This window comes from Hibiscus syriacus, unplaced genomic scaffold (genome assembly GCF_006381635.1).
Source record: "Hibiscus syriacus cultivar Baekdansim isolate YM2019G1 unplaced genomic scaffold, ASM638163v2 tig00110331_pilon, whole genome shotgun sequence".
NCBI lineage: Eukaryota > Viridiplantae > Streptophyta > Magnoliopsida > Malvales > Malvaceae > Hibiscus > Hibiscus syriacus.
This window is the reverse complement of record NW_024062687.1, coordinates 363,261-377,228: the sequence shown is the minus strand read 5'-3', so window position 1 is coordinate 377,228 and position 13,968 is coordinate 363,261.

The following is a 13,968-nucleotide window of genomic DNA, read 5'->3' as shown; positions in this document are numbered from 1 at the left end:
ATTACTTTTAGAAAAATAATTATATTTAAATATATATTTATTTTTCAATATTAAGAAAGGGCAGTCTTAAAGCAACTAGATGTCCATTTTCTGATATTTTTAAATAAATAAATATCTTATTTTTATAAATTATATATATATATTTTAATTATTTAATTGTTTTATTAATATTTATTTTTTAATATTAAGAAATGGGTTGTCTTAAAGCACCTAGAAGTCATTTTATGATATTTCTAAATAAATAAATATCTTATTTATAAAAATAAAAAATATATATAGATATTAATATATTTTCTTAAAATTATTTTAAAATAACAGGATTATGAATTAAATATATTTTTGAATTTTTAAATAATAGAGAAAAATTATAATTAATGAGTACCAATTTTGGGCGTTATAGGGGTGATAATCCTTCCCTAAACGTAATCGACCACGAATCCCTTATTTACTAAAATTTTTTGGTTATAAGCAGATCAGTTTATCTTTTAAATTATGTTTTCTTAAAAACTATTTTAAAAGATTGTTTTTAGGTATTTGACCTACTTAACTCAAAAAGGTCAATGACGACTCCCAAAACATTTTTTAAATCAAAACCATTTTTCTATACACATTATTTTTCCTGCCAAGAAAAATTTCGTGCCCGGGCAAAAACCGGTTACGACAGCTTGGCGACTCCGCTGGTATAAATTGTCTCTATTAATTAGAAATTAAAAATTCATATATTTAATTTATAATTCTTTCTTTTCAAAATTTTTATACTTATTATTTTCATAATATTTATATATATTATTTTTTATGTTTTTAGTTTTATTTTCAAAGTATTAAATTTCACTATTTATTTGTTTGTCAGAGGTTTGAACATTTCTCCTCACACACATCACTTGCATTGCATAACATAAGTTTTATAATCAAGCTTGTCCCTTTTAAGTGGGAGTGAAAGCGGCGTCTTCGTGAGAATTTATTCTCTATGTCAGACCTAATAAGTAGCTTTCGAGGTTCATATGCTCTATGTCTTCGTGAGAATTTATTCTCCGTGTCAGGAATAGAGAAGTGTGTCCCCTCGAATTGAACTTGATCCGCTTAAGTCTGTAATGGACCAGGATTGAGGGTTTAGCAACCCAAGGGGCACCAACAAGGACAGTTCGAGTACCTTTACTCTTAGAACTGAAACCCTGCATATAATAAACCCTAGAAACTCTTCTGATCCAAAACTATGCCGAAATTTTGTCTAAAATAGGTGTACACAAAGGAGAAATAAGCTCTAGGTTTTAATTTATTTGATTTCCTTTTTTCCTAAATAAATGCATGCGAACTAGTAATCATGCGATTAGGTAATTTTTCCAAACAAAATATGGAACTAGAAAGCATGAGGTTAGGATTTATACCTTGATAGATAGAAATGCATGCAAACTAGTAATCATGCGATTAGGTAATTTTTCCAAACAAAATATGGAGCTAGAATTTTTCATACATTTTGTTTTGCTCTAATTTGTTTCTATTGGTTTCTTGTGCTTGCATTGCATGATCATAGCATAATCAAAAGGTGTTGACTTGAAAGACTGTTCATCAAATTGAAAAGAAATCGTAAATGGACAAAAAGTTTTATGATCAAACAAAATATGATGCGGCCAAGGAAAGACATCCTGAGGAAACTCCGAGGATAGAAACAAGCAATACATACAGAGATCCTGTTATATTAATACCAAAAGTATTACACAAAGATCCTGCCAGATTGATACCAAAAGCAGTCTATGGCAAGAGTATCAGTCAGGGCATTTAGAATAAAAGAGGTTTTTATGAGGCTCAAACATGTTGTTTGAAGGATCAAAACAAGAAATTGAGCACATAAATAGAAACCATGCATGAAGATTTCCAGAAGATGAGTCAAGCCTTTCAAAGTGTTGGCATAGGAAACACCCCAGAAGAGTGGATAAAAGGGGTCACCAAACTAAAAAAGAACTGCAACATATATGAAGATCTTATCCAAGAACTTCTTGGACAGAAATGTTCTCTTACAAGGGAAAATGAGAAACTTAGAGAATTGTTACAGAAGATGAAAGAGAATGTCATTGAAGAAGCTGCAGTCCATTCAAGCAATACGGCCCATAAGCTGATAGACTAACTTGGCTTTAGGAGGGAAAGTTATCCCCTATATGTAAAGTTTTGTTGAAGTTAGGACTGAAAGATGTCCCCTATATGTAAAGTTTTGTTTGATGCATGGAAACTTTTGTGTTCAATGAAATCTATTCTAAGATGATCACTCTTGAGTAACACCTTTTCATACATGCATTTGCATTTTGCATCTTTATGTTTTGCATTTATACTTTTATGTTTGTTGTTGTATTGCGCAATTTGCATTCTTATTGTTACATTCACATATTTACATTTACATTTGCATTTGTATCTTTATGTTTGTATTTACATTCACATTTTTTTTCATTTGCATATTTGCATAGTTACAACTATATTTTCAAACTTACATCATACATTAAAACATTCATTCATTAAAATAAGGATTTCAACCGAAGTGATCTTGGTTATTCCTTGAAGCAAGAATGCTTAGCACTACACAAGAAAAATGTTTAAAGAAACGGAGGATAGGCTAACCAAATTTGAGATAGAGCAAAAAGAGAGGCAAGAAGAATTGAGGAGCAAGTTGGCAAAAATTGAAGCTAATATCACAAATTCTCATATCGATCTACTGAACAATATGAAAGAAATGATTGGGAAGCACCAGACCGTTGGAAAAAGTCTTGTTGAAAACCCCACAAATCCTTTGGGTGTTACACCTGTTCACATTCCTGAGCACACCTTGTACACCAGGAAATTCAATCACCAGTTCATTTCGTTGTTAAGAATCACAATATCAAGCTAGAGCATCGTTCCCCGCTGATTGTCCTACTGCTTCTGGGTTGAAGCTAAATGAATTTTGTACTGCTTCTAGAGAGGCGATTGAGTCATTTTATGGGTTTGATGCCAGAGAGCTAAGTTTGGTCCCCAACCTAGTTCTCCCACCAAAATTCAAAGTTCCAGATTTTGAGAAGTATAATGGGACCACACGCCCTTCATATCATATCACTATGTACTATCATCGTATGACTGGCTATATGGAGAATGCAAAAATGTTGATCCACTGTTTCCAAGACAGTTTATCTAGGACTGCATCCAAATGGTATAATCAGCTAAAACGTACTCAAATACGTTCTTGGAAAGACCTAGCTCAAGCTTTTCTGGGTCAATACAAGAACATGGCTGATATGGCCCCTGATCGAACAATGTTGCAAAACATGAATATGAAGTGCAATGAAAGCTTTCGACAATATTCATAATGATGGAAGGACATTGCTTCTCAAGTGCATCCACCATTGACTGAAAGGGAGTTCACTACTTTGTTCATCAGTGCATTAAAATTCCCATATATTAATCACATGATATGGTTTGCCCCTAATAATTTCCATGACATCATCATAAGTGGAGAAATGATCGAAATGGCTATCAAGAATGGCAAGATAAGAGGCTCTGACGATATTGATGTCAAGAAAGAAGACGAGGTTAATACAGTGAGGTCTTATTCAGTTAAACATGGTGCCAAACCTTATAGAGTGGTTAAGAAGAAAAAGAATGTGAAGGGTTTTCAATTTCCTCTCTTCCACTGTTTGAGTGAAAAATTGCATCCAAAAATACACTCAGCCAGATTAACTACTCCACGATATGTTCAGTCACAGTGGCCTCCAAATGAAAATTGGACCTATGAGGAGGTTCCTTGGATAAATCAGAATGGAATTCCAAATTGTTCAGCTAAGGTTCCTGGTAACCTTGAAGGAAATTTCCAAGATCTTTTAGAGCAAGCAATTCAAAAAAGCAAGGTAAAAGGAGAGGTTAAGATTCAATACTCAGAAATCGTTGCCTCAACAGAGACTGATGTGACCAAATCCTGCGAAGAATATCGAGCACAAGAAAATGGGAAAAGAAATCAAAATGCTCCCATGGAGGTAACTCGAGAACAAAGAAAAGAACACTCAAGAATGAATACAATTGAACACAATAAGTGTTCTTGAAAGCAAAATGAATATTGAATGAAAAATGGGCTTGAAATGCTCAAACTTGAGGTTGATGCTTTCTCTTTGATTCTCTCTTGATTCTAGTTGCTTGATGTTTCTTGTTGTTGATCAATGGCTTCTAAGCTTGCTTAAACACACCTTGAATCACTTCTAAACGTTGGGGATCATTAATGAAGATAATATAGCCGTTTTAGTGTGAAATCAATTAATAAAATAGTTTGGAGCATGGGGGGAATCGGTACCCCTTAAGGGGAATCGGTTCCCTAAGTGTAAAATTCAAATATTTCAACCGTGACACAGGGGGGAATCGGTACCCCCTGGGGGGAATCAGTTCCCTCTGAGCATACTGGAATTCTCGGAGCCAAACCATTCAGGGGGAATAGGTACCCCCTTGGGGGAGAATCGGTTCCCTCTGAGCAATCTGGAATTTTTGGCTTTGAGATGGTTCAAAATATTTTGTAAAATCATTTTGAAATTATTTTAAGATTAAAACTTAATTTTACGCTTGAGTAAGGATTAAAAATGACATTTGAAAGATTTGGAGTAATATTTTGATATTCGAATAATTATATCGAATATACTTAGAAAACCTTTTTGGAAAATCTTAAAATTCATTTAACTTAATTTGTTATATCGAAATATCAAATTGTTTTCAACAATCTCCCCCTTTTTGATATAACAAAACATTTTAGTAATTTTAAGATTTTGAAATCAAAAACGACATTTTTGAAAAAATACTCCCCCTTACTTTAACACTTCTCCCCCTTTAAAACACTTAACACTTCTCCTCCTTTTTTTTAAATCAAAAAGACTTGTAAAAGATTTTAAACAAGGTTTTTAAATCATATAACCAATTGAATATATATAGTTTAAGCTGCTAAGATCACAATCAAGAGAAATGTTAGCCATTAGTTCCATAATCAATATTCATAATTATTATGATATGGAAAAATTGGTCATATTGCTAAAGTGATGTAAATGATGCAATAATGAATAAATTTAACCACACAATATATAAGTTCAAACATCCAAATAAATTCAAAGTCTAACAATCCACAAATTCAAACAATCCAAAATATTCAAAATATTGAAACAATAATCTTTTAGTTCAAAGTTCTAAAGCTAAACACAGAATTAAACATCCGGATCGGGAGGAGGAAAACGAGCTCGCATAGCAGCCATCTCGTGTGAGAGTGCATCAATACGTTCATTCATCGAAGCGTTGTTTGTGCGCATCTCTCGGAGGATTTCTAATTGTTGAGCTCCCATTGTGGATAAATGAGACTCTATAGAAGTAAAGCGCGAATCCATGGTAGCATATCGGAAATCAAATGTCTCCATAAAAGATTAAAAATATGGAGGCATTTGATGCATTTGTTGTGCTTGCTCCTCGGGATGTTCAGGCTCATCTTTGGCTTCATCGATGTCTCGCATTAATTGTTAAAGATCGGGATCGTCGTCAACTTCTGGTTGAGCTCGTGAAGAACTAGCTCCCGGAGTATTTTTAGATGATCGAACCCATTCACCGGTTTCTTTATCCTTTATCCATCCCGCTCTCGTTAAAGAAAGAATATTAATTTGTTTCTTTAGAGGAAAGGAAGCATCTAGACCTACTCTAAGCCCAGCTTTAGAAAATATATTACTCAAAATGCAACCGTAAACTAGAGATGAACAGAGTTTCTTGTTAGGAACAAGATTTACGGTTTCAACAATTTCAGCAAAAATGATCTGAGGTAGGTTTATTTTAATACTGTTTTCGAAACAATGTAACCACCAAAGATCCAAGGCTCTAAGAGTAGAATAACAACCTCCGGATGGTCGAAACCACCAAGAAATCATTAGATGAAGAAAACGTTCATGAATGTCTAAAACACTTGCATTATCCCTTCTTTTATAACGAGATCCTAAGATTTGTTTTTCATTTGAAATACCATCATTATCTAATCCGAATGCATTGGCTATGTAAGCCGAGTCAATATATAAGAATTGTCCTAAGAGGTAGGAACGAACTCCTATGGTTTCGGTTTTTAACACAAACTACATCAGAATAGAAGATACGAACAAGTTGATGGTAGACAATGGGTTCAAGCTCAAAGAGTTTATCAAATTTCCACTCTTGTAAAAGAGGAAGATATTTAAAATTAATATCTAACATAGCTTGACGAGAAGGGATAATTTCTTCTCTAATTTTGTAAGAGTCGAAATATTGATAATACCAAAAACGATGATTTCTAGGACTAAGATGATTGAAGCACGAGTTTTGGATCGTTATATTGGGATCAACTGGATTAGGATTAGGAATTGGAATTTCAGGAATAGGAGGAGGATTTGGAGGTGGATTTGGTTGACGGTGTGAGCGACTAGATGATGACCTAGCACGTTTAGGATTGGACATGGTTTAGGAAATCGGAATAGAATGGATAACCTGCAATTTAGAAAACACATGTATGCAATACAATCAATCCCAAAACTCAATTGAGTCCTCAATATTTCAAGGTTCTCTAATTCAATCCTAATGGGCAAAGTTTTTGAAAACTATTGAAAAATAAGATTTTGAAAAACAATATATTTATAGTTTTCACAACAACAACATAATTCAATCAAAACTCAATAATTTGAAAAACAATTTTTTTTATTTCAAAAATTTCAAATATTTTGGAAAATTCTTGTGTTTTTGATGAAATTAGTTGTAATATCTAGTTTCTAATTACTAAACAATCAATGCTCGATCACTATTTCTACCTAGAACTAATTAAAACTAGTCATATGTTCAAAATCAATGAAATAGAGAGTTTAGAAAATTTTACCTTGAAAGATGAGATTAAGTGGATTTTGATGTTGGTTGCACGATTTTAATGATGCTAGCAGGTTTAGAAGATGATGTTTGAAGTGAATTCTGATTAAAATCGTTGATTTGAGGAAAAATAGAGATAAGAGAGTAGAAGAGGAGAAACGGCGTGAATGAGAGAAGAAGAGGGTTTGAGGTTTTAAGGGTTCTACCCGTGTTAAAATCCAGAACCCCAGGGGGGTATCGATTCCCCTGTGGGGGAAATCGGTTCCCCTTCAAAGGGGGAATCGGTTCCCTCATGGGGGTATCGATTCCCTCTGCACCAAAATGCTAAAACCCGATTTTAAACACACAAAATGCTAAATTAATTTTCTCTAGTGGTATTGGCAACTCATATATTGAAAATTAATCATGTTCAAACAATCAAATTATTCTTTAAATGATATTTGAACATAAAATTAATTTTTCATCAAGAATCATAAACTCCCCCTAACTAATAGCAATGAATGCAATAAAAAATTAGCATTTTTCATTTAGTCTTAAAAGTGCTAAAATTATTTTAAACACTAAGTGAAGATAAGTTGGTCAAACCTAATTCTCTCCTAAGTGTCCAAAATCTTTCCTTGTCTAAAAGTTTTGAAAGATATCCGCTAATTGGTGCAAAGTATCAACAAATTCTAGAACTACATCTTCCTTAGTGACATGGTCTCTAATGAAGTGATGTCTTATATCAATGTGCTTAGTTATAGAGTGTTGGATGGGATTTTTAGTGAGAAAAATAGCACTAGTATTGTCACACTTGATAGGAATGGTACCAAATTTAATTTCATAATCAAAAAGTTGTTGTTTCATCCATAAAACTTGTACACAACAACTACCAGTTGAAATGTATTCGGCTTCAGTGGTAGATAATGCAACACAATTTTGTTTCTTTGAAAACCAAGAAATCAACATATTTCCAAGGAATTGGCAAGTACCGGGGGTGCTTTTCCTATCTAATTTGCATCCTCCATAATCCGCATCAGAAAAAGCATGCAAGCTAAAGCTAGAGTCTCTAGGATACCAAAGTCCTAAACTAGGAGTGTCCTTAAGGTATCTAAAGAATCTCTTAACTGATAGTAAATGTGATTCCTTAGGGCATGATTGAAATCTAGCACATAAGCAAACACTAAACATAATATCCGGTCTACTTGCAGTTATATAAAGTAGAGATCCAATCATTGACCTATATAATTTAACATCTACACATTTACCTCCTTCATCTAAGTCAAGCTTTGTTGAAGAGCTCATTGGAGTGTCATGAGGTTTGTCATTTTCCAGTCCAAACTTCTTAAGCATGTCTTTGATGTATTTAGCTTGATTGATGAAGATGCCATCTTTTCTTTGCTTGATTTGGAGTCCTAAGAAAAATGAGAGCTCCCCCATCATGCTCATTTCGAATTCACTTTGCATTAGCTTAGAAAATTCTTGGCAAAGAACATCATTAGTAGAACCAAATATTATATCATCAACATAAATTTGAACTACTAATAAATCTTTACCTTTGTGCTTTAAAAACAATGTAGTGTAAACCTTCCCTTTTGAAAAACCTTTTTCAATTAAAAAATTTGACAATCTTTCATACCAAGCTCTAGGAGCTTGTTTTAAACCATAAAGTGTTTTTCTCAATTTAAGAACATAATCTGGAAATTTTGAATCTTCAAAACCTGGAGGTTGTTCCACATACACTTCTTCCTTTATAAAACAATTTAAAAATGCACTTTTAACATCCATTTGATATAATTTAAATTCATGAAAACATGCAAATGCTAATAACATTCTAATTGCTTCCATCTAGTTACGGGAGCGTATGTTTCATCATAGTCTATGCCCTCTTCTTGAGTATACCCTTGAGCAACAAGTCTAGCCTTGTTTCTCACTATATTACCACTTTCATCAAGCTTATTCCTAAATACCCATCTAGTACCTACAGTAGATTTATTACTAGGCCTTTCAACTAATGTCCATACTTTACTTCTCTCAAATTGATTTAATTCTTCTTGCATAGCCATAATACAATGTTCATCATTTAATGCTTCTTTTATATTTTTAGACTCTATGCATGAAATAAATGCAACATAATTACAAATATTTATAAGAGAAGATCGAGTTGTTACCCCTTTGGATGGATCACCTATAATCTCACCATCCTTGACATAGGTGTACTCTCTTGGATAAGATACTTCCCTTTCTTCAATGGTTGGATTCTCGAGGGAATCATGAGTTTCCTCATCTTTCGTTTCTTGTTTTGATGATGATTCTCCAACGTCATGTCTAACGTCATTTTTATTTATAATACCTACATCATCATTAACACAAGAATCTTTCCTTGGAAGGGGATTATCATCGAAAACAACATGTATAGACTCTTCTACAACTAAAGTTCTTTAATTAAATACTAGATAAGCTTTAGAATTTAAGGAATAACCCAGAAAATTTCCTTCATCACTTTTAGCATCAAATTTGCCAAGGTTTTCTTTACCGTTGTTTAAAACAAAACATTTACATCCAAAAGGATGAAAATAGCTAATGTTAGGCTTTTTATTTTTGAAAATTTCATATGGAGTTTTCTTTAAAATAGGCCTAATCATTACTCGATTTACAACATAACAAGCGGTATTTGTGGCTTCCGCCCAAAAATAGTTTTGCAAATTATTTTCACAAAGCATGGTTCTAGCCATTTCTTCTAAAGTTTGATTTTTCCTCTCAACAACTCCATTTTGTTGAGGGGTTCTAGGTGCTGAAAAATTGTGACTAATACCATTAGAATTACAAAACTCAGTAAATCCAAGATGTTGAGTTAATCGATTGACGGATTTGGCCAAGAGGGGGTGAATTGGCAATTAAAAATTTGGTGAAAGCTTTTGCAGAAAATTGAAAGTAATTGCACAGCGATTTAGAGTGGTTCGACTTTCTCAATCAAAGTCTATGTCCACTACCTTAGCTATCCACACTAAGGATTTTCCAACAAATTCACTAATTTGTTATTTCTTTTGAGGCCAAAGAGATAACCTTACAACACCCTCAAGAATATACCCCAATTCTTGAGAACACTCTTTCCCAAAGAGAAGATTACAAATTTGCAAACTTACAAGGAAAACCTCACAAGGTAAGATGTTTGCACAATTCTAGAACAAGAAAAGAACACTCAAAGATAATTACAAATGAGCACAAATGGTGTTCTTGAAAGCAAAATGAATATTGAAAGGAAAATTGGCTTGATTTTCACAAACTTGGTGTTTGATGCTTTCTCTCTTGTTTCTCTATAATTTTTTATTGATCAAGGGCTTCAGAACTTGTTTAAATACACCTTGAATCACTTATGAATGTTAGGGATGATTAGTGAAGATCATATAGCCATTTTAGTGTGAAAATAATTAATAAAAGAGCTTGGAGCGTGGGGGGAATCGGTTCCCCCTCATAGGGAATCGGTTCCCTAAGTGTAAAATTCAAATATTTTGACCGTTGAACAGGGGGGAATGGTACCCCCTATGGGGGAATCGGTTCCCTCCGAGCATTCTGAAAATCTCGGAGCCAAACCATTCAGGGGGAATCGGTTCCCTCTGAGCAATCTGGTTTTGGCTTTGAAATGGTTCGAAATACTTTGAAAGATTATTTTGAAATTGTTTTAAGATTAAAACTTAATTTTACACTTAATTAAGGATTAAAAATGATTTTTGAAATATTTGGAGTAATGTTTTGATATTCGAATAATTATATCGAATATACTTAGAAAACCATTTTGGAAAATCTTAAAATTCATTTAACTTAATTTGTTATATCGAAATATCAAAATGTTTTCAACAATCTCCCCTTTTTTGATATAACAAAACATTTTAGTAATTTTAAGATTTTGAAATCAAGTTTTGAAATTACTCCCCCTTACTTTAACACTTCTCCCATTTATCATTTTAAAACACACTTATTTTAAAACACACTTAAAACACACTTATTTTAAAACACACTTAAAACCACTTCTCCCCCTTTTTGTTAAATCAAAAAGATTCAAAGAAACGTGAAAAACATTTAGCCAATTGATTAGGCATATGTATACATAAGCTGCTAAGATTACAATCAAGAGAAACGTTAGCCATTAGCTTCATAATCAATATTCATATTTAATGTGATATGGCAAAATTGGTCATATATCTAACATGAAGTAAATGATGCAATACTGAATAAATCACACAAAACATATAAGTTCATACCATCCATAAATCCAAACAAATTCACAATCAATCAATTCACAAAAACATTCCAAAATATTCAAAATGTTAAAACAATAAGTTTGGAGTTCAAAGTAAAATATTTAATCACATATCCGGATCAGGAGGAGGAAAACGAGCTCGCATAGCGGCCATTTCGTTAGTGAGGTCATTAATACGTACGTTGGTTGCTTCATTATTTGCACGCATTTCCCGAAGAATTTCTAATTGTTGAGCTCCCATTGTGGATAAATGGTACTCTATAGAAGTAAAGCGCGAATCCATGGTCGGATATCGGAAATCAAATGTCTCCATAAAGGATTGAAAATATGGAGGCATTTGAGTCGATTGTTGTGCGTGCTCCTCGGGTTTCTCAGGCTCATCTTTTGCTTCATCGATATCCCTCATTAATTGTTCAAACTCTGGATCTTCGTCAGCTTCGAGTGGAGCTTGTGAAGAACTAGCTCCCATAGTAGTTGCAGAAGATCGAACCCAATCACCGGTTTCTTTATTTTTGACCCATCCTGCTCTTGTTAAAGAAAGAAGATTGATTTGTTTCTTAAGAGGAAAGGAGGCATCTAGACCAACTCGAAGCTCGGCTTTAGAAAAGAGATTACTAAGGATACAACCATAAACTAGTGAAGAACAGAGTTTCTTATTTGGCACTAGGTTAACGGTTTCAACAATCTCGGCAAAGATAATCTCGAAAAGGTTTACTTTTATATTGTGTTAAAACCAATGAAACCACCAAAGATCTAAAGCTATGAGAGTAGAATAACGACCCCCGAATGGTCGAAACCACCAAGTGATCATGAGATGAAGAAAACGCTCATGAAGATCTAGAACACTTGCACTATCATTTCGTTTATATCGAGAGCCTAAAACTTGTTTTTCATTAGATAAACCTTCATTATCCAAGCCTAAGGCATTGGCTATGTAAGCCGGATCAAGATGGAAATATTGACCTAGGAGGTAGGAACGTACTCCTATGGTTTTGGTTTTGTCACGATTTTTTATACAAACGGCATTACAATAGAAGATACGAACAAGTTGATGATAGACAACGGGTTCAAGTTCGAAAAGTTTATCAAATTTCCATTCATGCAAGATAGGGAGATATTTAAAGTTAATATCAACCATAGCTTGAAGAGATGGGATACGTTCTTCCCTAATCTTATACGAGTCAAAATATTGGTAAAACCAATAACGATAATCTTTAGGACCCGGTTGATTGAAACAAGAATTTTGGATAGTCAAGTTAGGATCAAGATTTGGAATAGGATTTTGAGGAATAGGAGGAGGATTTGGAGGTGGATTTGGTTGACGACTAGAACGACTAGATGAAGACCTAGCACGTTTAGGATTAGACATGGTGAAGGAAATCGGAATAGATTGGATAACCTGCAATTTTAAAAACAAATGTATGCAATTCAATTAATCCCAAAACTCAATTGAGTCTTCAATCCTAATGGGTAAAGTTTTTGAAAAACTTTTGAAAAATATGATTTTGAGAAACAATATATGTATAGTTTTCATAACAACAACATAATTTAATCAAAACACAATAATTTGAAAATTAACATTTTTTTTAATTTCGAAAATTTAAATTTTTTTGAAAAATTCTTGTGTTTTTGATGAAATTAGTTGTAACATCTAGTTTCTAATCACTAAAGAATCAATGCCCGATCATTATTTCAACATAGAACTAATTAAAACTAATCATATGTTCAAAATCAATGGAATAGAGAGTTTAGAAAAATTTACCTTGAAAGATGAAGATTGAGGGGATTTAGATGTTGTTTGCACTATTTTAATGATTCCAACAGGTTTAGAAGATGATATTTGATTCGAATTCCGATTAATAGCGTTTATTTGAGGCAAAAATGGAGATTTGAGAAAAGTTGAGAGAGAACGGCGGAAGAGGGTTTTGGGGTGTTCTGCCCGATTTTAACAGAACCCCAGGGGGGTATCGATTCCCCTGTGGGGGGGAATCGGTTCCCCTTCAAAGGAGGAATCGGTTCCCTCATGGGGGGATCGATTCCCTCTGCACCAAAATGCTAAAATCTGATTTTTAAGCACACAAAATGCTAAATTAATCTTCTCTAGTGGTATAGGCAACTCATATATTGAAAAAATAATTATGTTCAAACAATTAAATTAATCTTTAATCGATATTTGAACATAAAATTAATTTTTCATCAAGAATCATAAACTCCCTCTAACTAATAGCAATGAATGCAATCAAAAATTGCTATTATGAGCATTTTTCAGTATTTATTAAAAGTGCTGAATTATTTTAAACACTAAGTGAAGATAGGTCAGTTAAACCTAATTCTCTCCTAAGTGTCAAAAACCTTTTTTTATCTAAGGGTTTTGTAAAAATATCCGCTAATTGATGCAAAGTATCAACAAATTCTAGAACTACATCTTCCTTAGTGACATGGTCTCTAATGAAGTGATGTCTAATTTCAATGTGTTTAGTTCTAGAGTGTTGGATGGGATTTTTAGTGAGACAAATAGCACTAGTATTGTCACACTTGATAGGAATAGTACCTAATTCAATTCCATAATTAAAAAGTTGTTGTTTCATCCATAAAACTTGTGCACAACAACTACCGGCTGAAATATATTCCGCTTCAGTGGTAGATAATGCAACACAATTTTGTTTCTTTGAAAACTAAGAAATCAACATATTTCCAAGGAATTGGCAAGAACCGAAGGTTCTTTTCCTATCTAATTTACATCCTCCATATTCTGCATCAGAGAAGGCATGCAAGCTAAAACTAGAGTCTCTAGGATACCAAAGTCCTAAACTAGGAGTTTCCTTAAGGTATCTAAAGATTCTCTTAACAACTAGTAAATGTGATTCCTTAGG